Source organism: Lepisosteus oculatus, chromosome 4, assembly GCF_040954835.1.
Source record: "Lepisosteus oculatus isolate fLepOcu1 chromosome 4, fLepOcu1.hap2, whole genome shotgun sequence".
NCBI lineage: Eukaryota > Metazoa > Chordata > Actinopteri > Semionotiformes > Lepisosteidae > Lepisosteus > Lepisosteus oculatus.
This window is the reverse complement of record NC_090699.1, coordinates 26,969,388-26,982,498: the sequence shown is the minus strand read 5'-3', so window position 1 is coordinate 26,982,498 and position 13,111 is coordinate 26,969,388. Positions and strand designations below refer to the sequence as shown.

Below are 13,111 nucleotides of genomic sequence, written 5' to 3'. Positions count from 1 at the left end.
TACAGTAGTACGGGTACTACAGTATTTTTATCTGACTCATTTAATCTACAATTCAGTATGCAAATAACCTCTTCTTTGAAACAGTTTTTTTGTTTTCGGCCGGTATGGCATGCCATGAACCCAGGAAGAGGAATTACAGAAGATTAATGTGCATTTTAAAAAGGCGTGGGCTCCAAAAGGTAAACAGAAAGTGGAAATGAATGAGGTATGTAAGTATGTAACCATACAAAGACCTATAATCTTTCCGCTTGCCTTTAAATATTGTGCTGCAGTGTTCCTGTATTACTGCATAGCAGACAGTTTATCTATATCTCTTTTTGACATCAGGTCGTCATGGTCACGCATGCATATTTAATTATTCATAAGGTCAGGCATGTAACTGGTGAGTAAGCCACCAACTCATTATTTTTATACTTTGCTGAGTACTGGGACATCCCCTAGGACTGCTACCTGCACCTGCAATGCATACACTCGCTGGGATGTATAACATTGCATTAAGTGAGGATTTGCATACAGCTACAAGGATGATCTTATTAAAATGCAGGTCCGTCCACCCATTACCAGAAAGCCACTCTGCCTTGGTGAGCATCATGGAAACCACAGGCGGAAGGCAGGACTGACCATACACGACTGCACCCTCCCAGGGCAGGACACTACTGCACTGTAGGGTGATGGAAATGGCAAACCTGTAGTTGAAAAATGCTAATCAAGCCTAGTCCAAAACGTTTGGGAGGTCCAGGAAACCTGAAGCACCTAGTGAAAAACCGTCTGTGGGTTACACAGGAACGACATGCAGACTCCACACATAAGATCCTCTAGGCCAGAATCAAACCTGGGAGAAAAGAGCGCTCAAGAAGCCGCAGGATTGCTCTTTCTATTAGAGCATTTTCCACAAAAAAAACACCAAAACAATACCCCACACCCCAAAACTTGCACACAGACTATGTTTCAGACTTTTTATGATGCATCACAAATCATTTTTGTGTTTACATAATGAAATCTCTTCCATTATATATTTACATGGTGTGGAGGCATGTTAATTGCAACATGAGCAATATACACCATTACTTGGTTTTTCTTTTTAAAAACAGCAAATGTTGTTGCAAGGCTTGTTATATACTTGTTCATTGGTTAAAACCACCCTTTTCTCAGGAGAAAATATAAAGTATGGTAATAAATACACATTTCCTTTAAAATTCGCACACAAACATATGAAGTAGTTGCAATATTGCCATTCATTAATATATTTATTAATTAACTTAAATTTGTAAATGAAATTCATAGGAAATCATGCGTGATGCTCTAGCGAATATGCCACAGCAATAGTAGATAATAATTTGTTACTTAACACTGATGTTAGTGTTTGAAAATCTCCCCTTTGTGTCATCTACATAGTTGCAGGGAGAAAGGGGATTAACAGGCTTTGGATTTTAAGGATAAACTTATCTTTTTGAAGATAATATATTTTGTTTTCCTGGAAACTACTTTTGGAAGACAGAAAAGAAAGATCAAGACAGAGCTAGGGGCACTCAACTACTACTGAGAATCAAAGCATTTTTCATTTCACTTTCAAGCTTTTCTGATCAATATGAATCCATGAAAATGAAATGCATTAGAGGAAAAGCCCCAGGGGAGCTCAACTTCCTGAAAATGTCTCCGTGGATCAAACACTCTCAAATATATTTCACCACAGCAAACACTTACAGCTAGCACATCACACACTGTGATGGTATTAAAGAAGGAAACAGTTTATTACTCGTATCATGAAAAATATTGAAATAACACCAAAAAAACATTTTAAGATGCTAGCATTAGTGACTCCTTTTCCAGGAATTTGTTATGGCATCACTGCTCAGCAGACTAAAAAGCCCAACAGTAGCATTCTTGGGTGATTCATCTCAGTGATGGTTTCTCAGGGATATCATTCGGTACATATTCAGGTGAATTGTGCTACAGCTGCCTGTGCGGTTCTTTTTTATTGCAGTCATGCTGGTGCAAAGTCTGAGAGGTGCAGGCAATGTACAGATGGCACAGCATGCAGCCCACCCTGGGATTAAAGAGAACAGATCACAGGAACTGGGCAGGAGCCCGCAGCCAATGGCATGGCATGTTCGATCTCCTAGCATCTGAAAGCGCTTAGACCTTGGAGCAATGCCACTGCTTTCTTTCAGAAAACAATTTTTATTATTCAATTTCGCTTAGAACCACGAGCGCAGCTGGATTAGACCATTCAACCAAATGCGATAAAGTTAATCCCAGAGACTCTGGGATTCGTAGAATTGAAAATGACTGTTTTCTCGAATTCTTTCCTGACCTTAAAAGCAATGTAAATTGAGAAATGAATTAAAAGAAAACCAGCCCTAAACAGCTGGACAGCGCTTGTATGGTGAAGTAAGGAGTTCTGCTTGGCATGAGAAGACAATGATGTCCAAAGCACCATAGCTACTTATGGTCCTCAATTTCCTTTTGAAACACATGAAGTCACTCATGATGATCTTATCAGTGTATCATCTTGATTAAATCTGATCCATTGTGAACATGAGTTTCAAGAGCTCTACTAAGACTGGCTTCCATCCTTCCTGTGGGTCAATGGTCAGAATTAGGCCTGACTGTTAAAGGAAGATGATACATTTCCATTCTGATTGGATGTTACTGCAACCACCAATCCATGATGCAGAAAATGATAAGACTGAGGCAGGTAATGCAGAATTTAAACAGAACAATGGAAAACAGAAACCTTAGCGAATGCAGGTATGTGCTATACCTGGAAATACTGCTGATCCTGTATATTGAGTTTCAGTGAACTCCAACCACCTTCAAGGATGAGATCTGTGTATTATTTAGCTACTAACTACTGAACAGACTAGAAGGCTAGCAAATGGCCCCTTCTTGTTTTTAACTGTTTTTAAACTTTCTTCAGGCTGCAAAAAAGACATGGCCATGTTCTTTCCAAAACCATCCCTATTTAAAAGACCAAATACATGTTCCACATTGACCACAAACTGTCATTATCCTAGGCTGAATAGCAAAATTCAGCAATTTTATCAAAAATCTATTTATGAATATGCCACATTCAAATCCACAGCTGTAAATTTTAAACAGATAAGCAGATAGATAGGGGGTGAGGGTGCTCTCTTGGAGCAGAGGTTGAGCTCTATGACGCAAACACTGCTAATTCAAGCCTGGGTTCTGGAGCTAGCCCACTATCGAGGATTGCCCTAGCAGTGAGGTCAGTCAGCCAGAGTTGGCCAGGCTCTCTCCACACCAGGGGCCTGTCACTTGCCCATTAACAGGACATTTCTGCTCCTCCAGCTGGCACTGGAGGCGGAGCTTGCATGACAACCATCTCCACAGGCGGGTGTGTCAGAGGAGCATGACCGTGTCTCATTCTCAGCAGAGGTTCTCAAAGAGCCCAGTCTGAATACTGCAATTTCAAAATAAAGTGGGCATATAGGAAAATAAAGAACTGGTTGTTCCGTTGAAAGAAAAGAGGAAAGTCTTCAAAAAAAATTAAAGTGATTGGTAGTTATGTAGAGGCTGAGTTGTTCCACAACTCTGGTATAGATGCTGAAACTCCACCTTCACACTGCTTACAGCCAGCTGACCTTTGGTTCTGTACAAGCATAAAACACATTGAAAGTGACTTAAGAGCAGCACAGTAGGCTATTACAATTTGCTATTTAGAATGTAAAAAGGGAGCATTTTGACAGAAACAGCAACATAAATAAGATAAAGGATATGTAAGATCTCAGCTGACTTCCTTCTGGCACAGTTCTGTATCTAGAAAGCATATTACTTAGAAGGCTATCCTCCTGGGTTTACTTTAACTGTGATTTGTCAATTGCAAACATCCCAGTTAATCAGTTTACCACATCTCACTAGGACTACCAATGGAGAGAACTATTGGTAAAGACCCTCTACAAGATATGGCAGTCATAAAACATACATTTCAGACCTACATCTGCAGGATGCTAAAAACATTTAACAACGAATGCCTGTGCCTTTTCATATCAAACTTTTATAGACCATGTAAGAATACTGAATTGTGCCAAGTGAACACTCGAGAGATGAAGACTTGGCATATGCCACAAAAAAGAGGGTTTTAGTGCTGTAGTACCTTTACCCATATGTAGACTCAGTTTACTCTGAGTCATGACCATGCAGCAGAGCACAGAATAGTCACACCTGAAGCAATCACACATCCATTAATTACACACAAGGCTGAATATGCATGACTTCAATAATGAAACCATCCAAATTGCCCTATTTTATATACACCGCAACTCAAGAAAATGTATTCTGAATTAAATGCATTCATTAATCAAACTGCAAACTAACATGACAACTCTTAGACTCTAACTTAGACAAAACTATTGAACAGAGTGTGATCAAAAACTATCAACAAATGTGATCAAATACAAAATAATACAATGATCGATACACTGCGTCAACCTTGCATCGCATCGAACTTCGGCTCCAATGTCCCTTGGGAAAAATGTGTTACCACTTAACACGCCACTGTGCAATGTACTGTTAGATAGTACTCCATGACAATACTCAGGGAATCTGTTAAGAAAGCTCTGTAATGACCTCAACACACTGGATCGAGATCCTATAATCATTAACAACATTTCTATCTATTTATGTGTAATGCAATATTCCCCTCAGGCATTGTTGTGGAACAGCTATTAAAGATGAACACTGAAGGCCTTTCAATTGTTTACCAAGGGGGACTAACTTTGCAGAATCTGATATTAACTACAAAGAGACACCTTATTCAGATATACCCTCTCGTTCACTGAACAATATCAGTAAGATATTTTAATCCATTCTTCCTTTTTAGAACAGACTGGTTTTGCTACCAGGAAAAGCTGATCTCCCCAAAGTTAGAATATAAGATTTACAATTATGATTTAGTTCTTAGCTTAAAACTACTCTGGCGGTACACCAAATGGTTATTAACCAACAATAAAATGAAGGAATTCTGATAAAGTCTTGATTCAAAAACAATCTGGATAGGAATGGATATAATTCTACCCTGCTGTTAATAAATAGAATGTTTACATATTTACAAAATTATACAATGTAGACCTGACGTATATCATTTAAACGAGCAACCAGAATTCTAGACAAAAAAAATAATTTCATCTTTTTTTCTCATTTCAGTGCGTGGTGTGCTCCTGGCAGAACTTGGCAAGCTCCTGCGAATAAAGGAAGATAATGTAATTTAGATCGTGTCAACTGCAGAACTATTTAGTCATTAAACATTCATAGGTCTTAATAAATTAGACCATGACTAGGAACCTAAAAATTCCAGTCAATTACAGTTATTGTACAGTATATTAAAGTTTAACAAGCCTCCAAGCCGGTTTTTACAAGTGTCTGGGGAGAGCTCAACATGCCGCAAATCCATGGGTATAGTTTTCTGAAAAGTCCACATCTGCAGTTAGCACACGAGGGCTCAGCTTTCTGTATTTTGTGCATTTCATTTGCAGCTAGAACAGCAGAGGCACCCTGACTATCTGCTGCATATCGACCAAAGCCGGAAAGGCTACAATTGCCATCATACAGATTTTATTGTCTCAACACTCCTTCATCCATCCTTTTGGACCTGTAGAAGAGTCCTGCTTGTTCAGTGTTAAAAAGCAGGAATTATTCCAGAGTGAAGTGAGCTTCAAAGGCCACATTGAAATGTTGTTTTTAGACTGGCCTGCACTGCGTATCTATTGATTTCCATTTGTCTCATAATTATTAAAACAATTATTGTTGGCAACAGCTCTCATCACTACCAAGGTTTTTTGTCTGTTAAACAATTTCCTTGTTGAGTTTTCTGAAGTTTTGTTAAGTTTACAATTGAAGTTTAAGGTTTTGAGTAAGCCCATGTGGAAAAGTCTCATGCAGAAGTCTCATTGTATTTCAGTGTATTGTAACAGTTCTGCTCTATGAGCTCGGGCTTACAGCTGGCAGTGGCTCAGGAACCAGGTCTTCTGGATTTCATAGCTGAGATTGTTCAGATAGCTCTGTGTAATGACTAGAGGGCAGGAATTTGAGCAAATTAACCTTGGCCTAATCTACCCTGAAATACCTGAATAAACTGTTCCTCCACAACCATCACTGGATAACTGCCTACATAAAGCTCACTAAACACTCAGGCGAGATGTCTGTTACCTGCAAACATTTCATCCTATTCATACTAGCCATTTAGGTCAATCTAAGAGATAACGTTAAAAGGATGGATAAACAACCCCATTTTCATTCATTTATTTACTTTTTTTTAATTCCCAATGGTAATCTCCACATGCAAAATATTATACACTACATAATGTACTGCATTTACTGACACATGTGTACATAATATTGTTAATTTGGATGTCTATTTATAACATAAATGTTATGTGTATACAGTATTCTTTATTTTTTATTGTTTCCTTTATTTACCTTTCTTTCCTTACTACAAACTGAGGGGGGGGGGACATTTGTCATCATTAGTAATGGATTTGTTTGGTGAGAAATCATTAATAAACATAAGTTAATATAATAATATGTTTAAAAAAAGATGGAGAAGGCCCAGTGCCCTAGACAGGGCATTACTACCACATAATTACTCAATAATTTGTATTGAGGAATACAAAAGTAAAAGGCCACCATAGCTTCCTCCATCAGCATTGCCAAGATTGAAGTGCAGATCTAAGTTATCCTTTATTTCCACGGCTACTAACTGGCTTGTTCTGAATTAATGATTGCATATTTTACTTATTCATGCTTGTATTTTATGTATCCATCTCACACACTAATGACCTATTTCTTCATTTTTTTCTGAATTGTGAAGCTTCTTAAGCTGCTAACTTGTTTTTCCTCATCTTGAAGGGGTTCATGTTATGTTAAATGTATTGTGTACTGCGTTATTTCTTTTACCTGCCTGCAAAGCAGTAAAAGAAGTCTATAAGTAAACTGTTTTTAAACTGTGGAATAAGGAGCCAGACACAGAAAACCTGACAAAGAAGTTTGCCAGCACACCTTTATTTAAAAGGTCACTGGGTCTCAAATACAAATACATTCAGTTTGGGAAAAAAGCCTAGGAATCATACACTTCCACTGAGCATTAAAACGGCAATTGCTCACCCAGACAAGACGTTTGGTCTCTTCCTTTTTCCTCAATATTTCTTTTTAAAGGTCTAAACTAATCAGTCTTAATGATAACACTGTGAATCGGATCTTAATCCAAGTTCATTTTTAAATGCCAGAGCTTTCGTTTCCTAAAAAAATGGTGAAAGGACATTGTTTAGGTAAAGATACTTGCTTGGAGCTCAGCTGTCCAGATATCAGCAGTTGGAGTCCAAGCTGTTTCATGAGCTGACTCTACCTGGGAATCCCTAAGCAGCAGTATAGGACTGCTGCTGTACTGTCAGGGTTGGGTGGCCAGGAGTCACGGTATCTTGAGTGACTCAGTGCAACACTGACTGCACTGACTGCAGGGGCTTGCCGGTACTCGTGAGCTTGAAGCTTTCCAACAGAAATAGGAATGACTGATGAGGTGAGAATGGCAAGATCCTTCTCACCCCATTCTGGTGCAGGGGACACAGTGGTGAGTCAAAAAGACCAACCATGGACGATTTTAAACAGGAAGGGCATAAAACACATAAACAATTATCAGCCATTCAAATGACTGAATAATTGAGATTAGAAAGAGCATGGGTAAGTGGAAGACTGCACAGGGAGACAGGACAACTCACAGTGCCTCTGCAGTTAACAAAAATGCAAACCACAAAGCTCTGCCAGGACCTATTATCTTAACGTGTTATGAAAGAGGCTAATCCACTTCTTGGGTGAAGGGATGACCAGTCTGGAGGCCCTTGTCAGCTCTTCCTCAGCTAGACCACACAGCTCGCATGCTGCACAAACGTTCTCAGGAGCAGAGCAAGGAAGAGCACCTGTTCCATCTGTTCCATCCAGGTCCTGCGAGCACAGACAACAGGCGCTGTCTGCCTGGCTCCTCAGCTCAACAGCACAAGTGAAGCAAACTTCAGCGCTTGGTTTTAAATGAGCAGAAAGGATTAGACATGTCAGCCGAGACAAAAATATTTCTAACAACTTGTATAAAAATAGATTTTTTTACCCATTAAAATATATTTATCTGACCGAACAGCAAATAAAGGCAATCCTGCTGCTTTTTTGTATCATGCACACTGACACGTAACAATCTGAACCTAGAGGAAAATAACTTCTCCTGGTATTATATTTAGATTCCACTTTACTTTACACTTTACAGGCCATGCTAATAGTGGTTGTTCCGCAATGCTTTGTTGCTGTTTTTTTTTTCCCAAGAGAAAAAAACTAAATTATATTTCCTTAAAGGAAAATTCAACACACCTATTGAGTTTCTTAAATTCTCATTCTGAAGGATCTGTTGTTTTGTTGTTAGGAAGGAAAAAAACACCAAAAAAGATACTGTGGTGATGAATGCTTTTTTATGTGTCTCCTTGCTCGGTTTAAAATAAAAGGATTTTTACTTAACTGCTGTAATGTATATGGTTTCTATTATACTGCCTGCAATACTGGAGATGTGTGCCAGGCCTGCCTGTCCAGATTCCTAGCCCCAGTTCCAGACACAGCCTATTGAAAAACAATCAGTGCTTCAATACATTACTGGAGACACCACAGCACTGAACGTTTCCTTGTGTGTGCACTGCTGCTGTCAGAATCACAAAAGTCTGACATGTGCTAAACATGGGGAAAAAAAGATGCTTCAAAAACGTTTCACAAGTACAGGCTGTAACCTCTTAAATTTTACAGGCGTTCTCAATAAAAGGAATTGCAAATCCATATTCCCTTTAAAAAAAGAGTATTAAAGCCGAGAACTCCCTGTGGTGGCTTTGATTAAACTAAATAACTGCATTAAACTTGACTCATACCCAGATTTATGGCATTTGCTCTAATTGTGTCAGGCCCAGCATATGTCAAATATATATCTCTACGCAAATGGTTTTATTCATCTCATTTGGCAGCTCTAGATTGAATGGTGGAAGTTTATATTGTTTGTTTAATATCTTAAATTGTTTACTTAATTTGCTGAACTCAAAACATGCTGGTTAATCCTCCTATTAACAAAGAAACTTAGCATAAAACTTTTCCAACATGAACTCCTCTCCTCACGAATTGTTAGTGTATATGCAAGAAGACTAACCCAAGTGGCGACCAGACTGTCAATACAAAAAAAGTGCTGACTTAATCAGGTCTGCTCCAGAATTAACATCACATTTACACTGGAATTAAACACAGACATTACCAAGGTTAGGTATCAATACAACAGACTTCAGAGTTGATATCACTTTTCAGTAGTTCAGCTCAGACAGTTTCACAAACTTACACTTACACTTATACTTACACGAAAGCTTGCAAATGTGTTTACAAAATTCTAATTCACTTACCAGATTTGCAATGTTACAATGTTCTACCTTTGAACAACCTTCAGTTCAGATGACTTCCCTATAGAGTAACCCTTAAAATTTGCAGATTATTGTCTGTCTGCAAAGAAAGTGAAGCCTGTCTTACAGCAGATTTGTGAGCAGGTTTCCTGCTCTTTGTTACGAAACAAAAGACACAAGAAAAAAAAACAGAGCCATATTCTTTCACTTGTCAGAAAAATATGTTCACACTGTAAGGTGGCTGTAATGTGGACATCCATCATCTCTATCTCCATTTGATAAAGAATGGGGGACGTGTGCTAGAGGTACTATCCTGCAACCTTTGAGATTTTTTGTGTAATAAACACTATACTCAGATGAAAGGGTCATCTGCTTTTTGTAACAATTGACATGATTAAGGATATGCGAGCTGTTACTGCAAACACAACATGCTTATCACATGCACAGAAAGCTTGTTGCACTTACTTTGTTTATTCCACTGCTTGACAGGCAATTACAATATATCTGAAATTAAAAAACGCCTTGTGCGCCCCTCTCTATAGACACTTGTACGCTATTTCACAAATGCAGCCATCTGGAATCGACAGTTGTTTTTGTATACATTCGTCAAGAGGTCAGTGTTTACAAAAAAGCAATTTTCTAATTAGAGAAACATATGCTGAAGAGAACTGCAGTGTCACCAAACACTGGCGCTGTGCCGCATTCTGTGGGAAAAGGGACCTGATGATTTGCAGCCCACACCTGTGGGCACAATGTTTCAATTAATAAAAAAAAACATGTTGCAGGAGGAGAAAGCCTGACAGGACTGGAAAAAGTGACAGCTACCAGTGAAGTTTGCTCATACAGGATGTTATGGAGAGTGGGGCTGTACCAAAGAGCCACAAATGTGGAGGAGAGCAGAGAGACCTCATACTGTACATGTACTGCCACTTTTATTAGAAATGAAGTCACCTACATTTCCTTCAGGTCTCCGCTGAAAAAGGAAGGACAACACTATTACTTCCCCAAAATAGATAGTGTGGTCCTTCGTTGTCAAAAATCCCAAACACCCAAAGTGTACTTGTAAGGTTCATTGAGAAGTTCTTGTCATTGTTCTTTCATACTTTGGCTTTTCTTTCATCTTAACAATTTGCTGCCTTTGTGAAGCATGTGGTCTTCATTTTCCAAGCACAATACTGTGAAATCCTTGCATCACCAGGCACAATAAACACAAACGAGTTAACAGCATGTCGTGTTTCATTTTAAAGTGCTGTAGTCATGTCTGCTTCTCTGGCTCAAGGGACAGAGCTTAATAAGTCTCTGGTGAACCCAAAAAAGAGAAGAAAGACTTTTTTTTTTCTTTCAGGAACAAGGAGTAGACATGCCCTCCTGTATAAGCATTGGCAGACCAATTTACACACAAAAAGGCTCTTCCACCATGATGTAACACATGAGAATATTGTATGCCTGTTTGTTTGTATTTCTTCAAAAGTTAGCTCCACTTTTACATGTAACCACAGAACTCTTTTCATGGTGCTGTGCTAACTCACTGATAAACTGTGACACAGTAGGTCCTAAAGCTGCTTCTTTTGAAAGCAGCAAACTAAAGAAAACAAGAAAAACAATCACAGGCATAATTCCAGAGGTAATTAAATATTTGAGTTTATTATTGGTCCTTCTGTTTCTTTCTGTTTGCTCTTCAACAAACAGCTACACCAATCTGATTGAAAACATTAAACTACAATTAAAAATGTTACAAGAGCCCCCCTCCCGTGCCAAGTCTGGATTTCTCCAATTCTGTTAGTCACGCATCAAAGCAGTGGCTTTGGAGACGGAGCAGAGCAAGGCTGTCATAGCTCACAGAATCACAATTAAAGGTCTTGCAAAGCAGAGAACTGGTGCATAACCATATGTACCCAAAAGATGATGAGGCAGCAAACTCTGTGTGTGTCGAAGACATTGCTATAGCTGCCATCAAACCTCAGATTGCTGTGCAGGCTCAATCAAATTGTTGTGTGTCAGCGATTTAGGATTTGTGCTCACAGGATTGTAGCTTACTTTCAGCTGTGTTATGGGAACACAAAATGGACATTTTCACCCCATATGCACATGGGGTCAGAGAGAAGCACAGGATCCAAACAGGCGCGGAGCTTAGCTGCGTCTTTCAAGGCACAATCACCTCTGTCCTCCGGCCACATTTACAAGCCCGTTCAGAGTGTGGATAACAGGATGCGTTTGAGCTGATCTTCATACCAAGAGGCCAAGCTCCGAGACAGAAACCTTGCCCAGTCGCAATCCAGAGCAATGAAACGTGTTACAACTTTGGGATTTGTGACTGAAGCCTTCTCCTTTAGCAAAAAGGAGATATTCTACCTGCATTGCTAAATTAGGGTTAGTCCAGGAACGAAAGGCTAATACCAAAGTTTCTGTAATCCCTGCAGTGCTCTGATATTATAATAAAAATTGAATGTCGCAGGCAGATAATACGCAAAAAATAACTAAAAGTTTATTTAAGTTCAGTTCTAAGGTATAAAAAAAATGGGACAGCGTTCCACATTGCTCAGTTACGTCTCCTCACTCAATAAGAATGGCGGTTAAACTAAATTCTCTCTCTGCAGTCTCCCTGTGTCTGTAAACTTCCAGCATTCAAAGAGACTGGGGAGTCTTCCAGGAATCCAGTCGTGTTCTGGCAAATTAGAGGAGTGTTTAGGTCCAGCTGGTATAATTAGAACGATGTGCCTCAGCTGTGGCAGAATCCTCATTCTCCTAATCTGGGCACCAAGTACAAATCAAGATCCAGACACGCACTCTGCTCTCCCAGCTAACAATTCGCTATAGGCATGATGTTTCTTCTGATCGCCTGAAAGGTTGAGCTATTTTAACCTGAAGTTAAACCCCTATTACTGAGATCACGCCTTCTATAGAGATTTCAGGCGAACCAAAAATCCGAAGGCAGCTGTGAAGCCAAGAGCTTAAGCCATTAGCTTGTGAGTTAGGATCTATCCCTCTGGGTCACGCTTTCACATAGTTTCCAGTTTTGACAATTCGAAGTACTGTGCAGTAAAGTCCATTACATACAGTACGGTTCTACTAGCAGAGATTCCCACTCAGCATTTAAGGGAATACATTACTGTTACCAGATTAGATTGGCAAACTATTTGTTTTATAGTCTAATCTAATCCCTCTACTAAATTACTGGATAGGGTTTGGCTGTCTATGTGTGGTTCCACAAATAAAGATTGATTCATAGTGTTGTCCTGAATGTATAAGTGAGCTTATGTGCCTATTTAACGAAGACACAAACATTGAGGGCTGGAAACTGTGACCAACTGCACCAGAAATCAGTGGGGACTGGAGACCTTTCCTCCAAATAAACACTGATGGATTGAGATGGACAAAAGGGCTAGTTGAACCTGCTGATATGTGACAAGTATGGATCTGCAGACACAAAGAAAGACAGAATCTGGATCTGTGAAGTAGCAGCTGTGAAAAACAGCCAGCCGCTCAGAATCCTGGCAGAGATTTCAGAGCTGGGCTTATGCAGCGATGAAACTCCAAAACATGTTTTAATTTGTTTGGTTTCTCATTGCAAGAAAAGGGCTTTCAGTGAAGACAGCCTCCAAGCAATCTGTTTCTCTGCTGCTCATGGAGAATATATTTTTAGAGGTTCATATGCACACACAGTAAAGAGGTTTAATCAGCGAGAT

The 13,111-nt window shown here is 39.3% G+C and overlaps 1 protein-coding gene across 3 annotated transcripts in view; it reads right to left on the bottom strand.

Moving 5' to 3' along the window:
* The window catches only part of ctbp2a (C-terminal binding protein 2a), a 111,654-nt gene that overhangs the window by 52,010 nt on the left and 46,533 nt on the right, over positions 1 to 13,111 (bottom strand). The window lies entirely within an intron of this gene.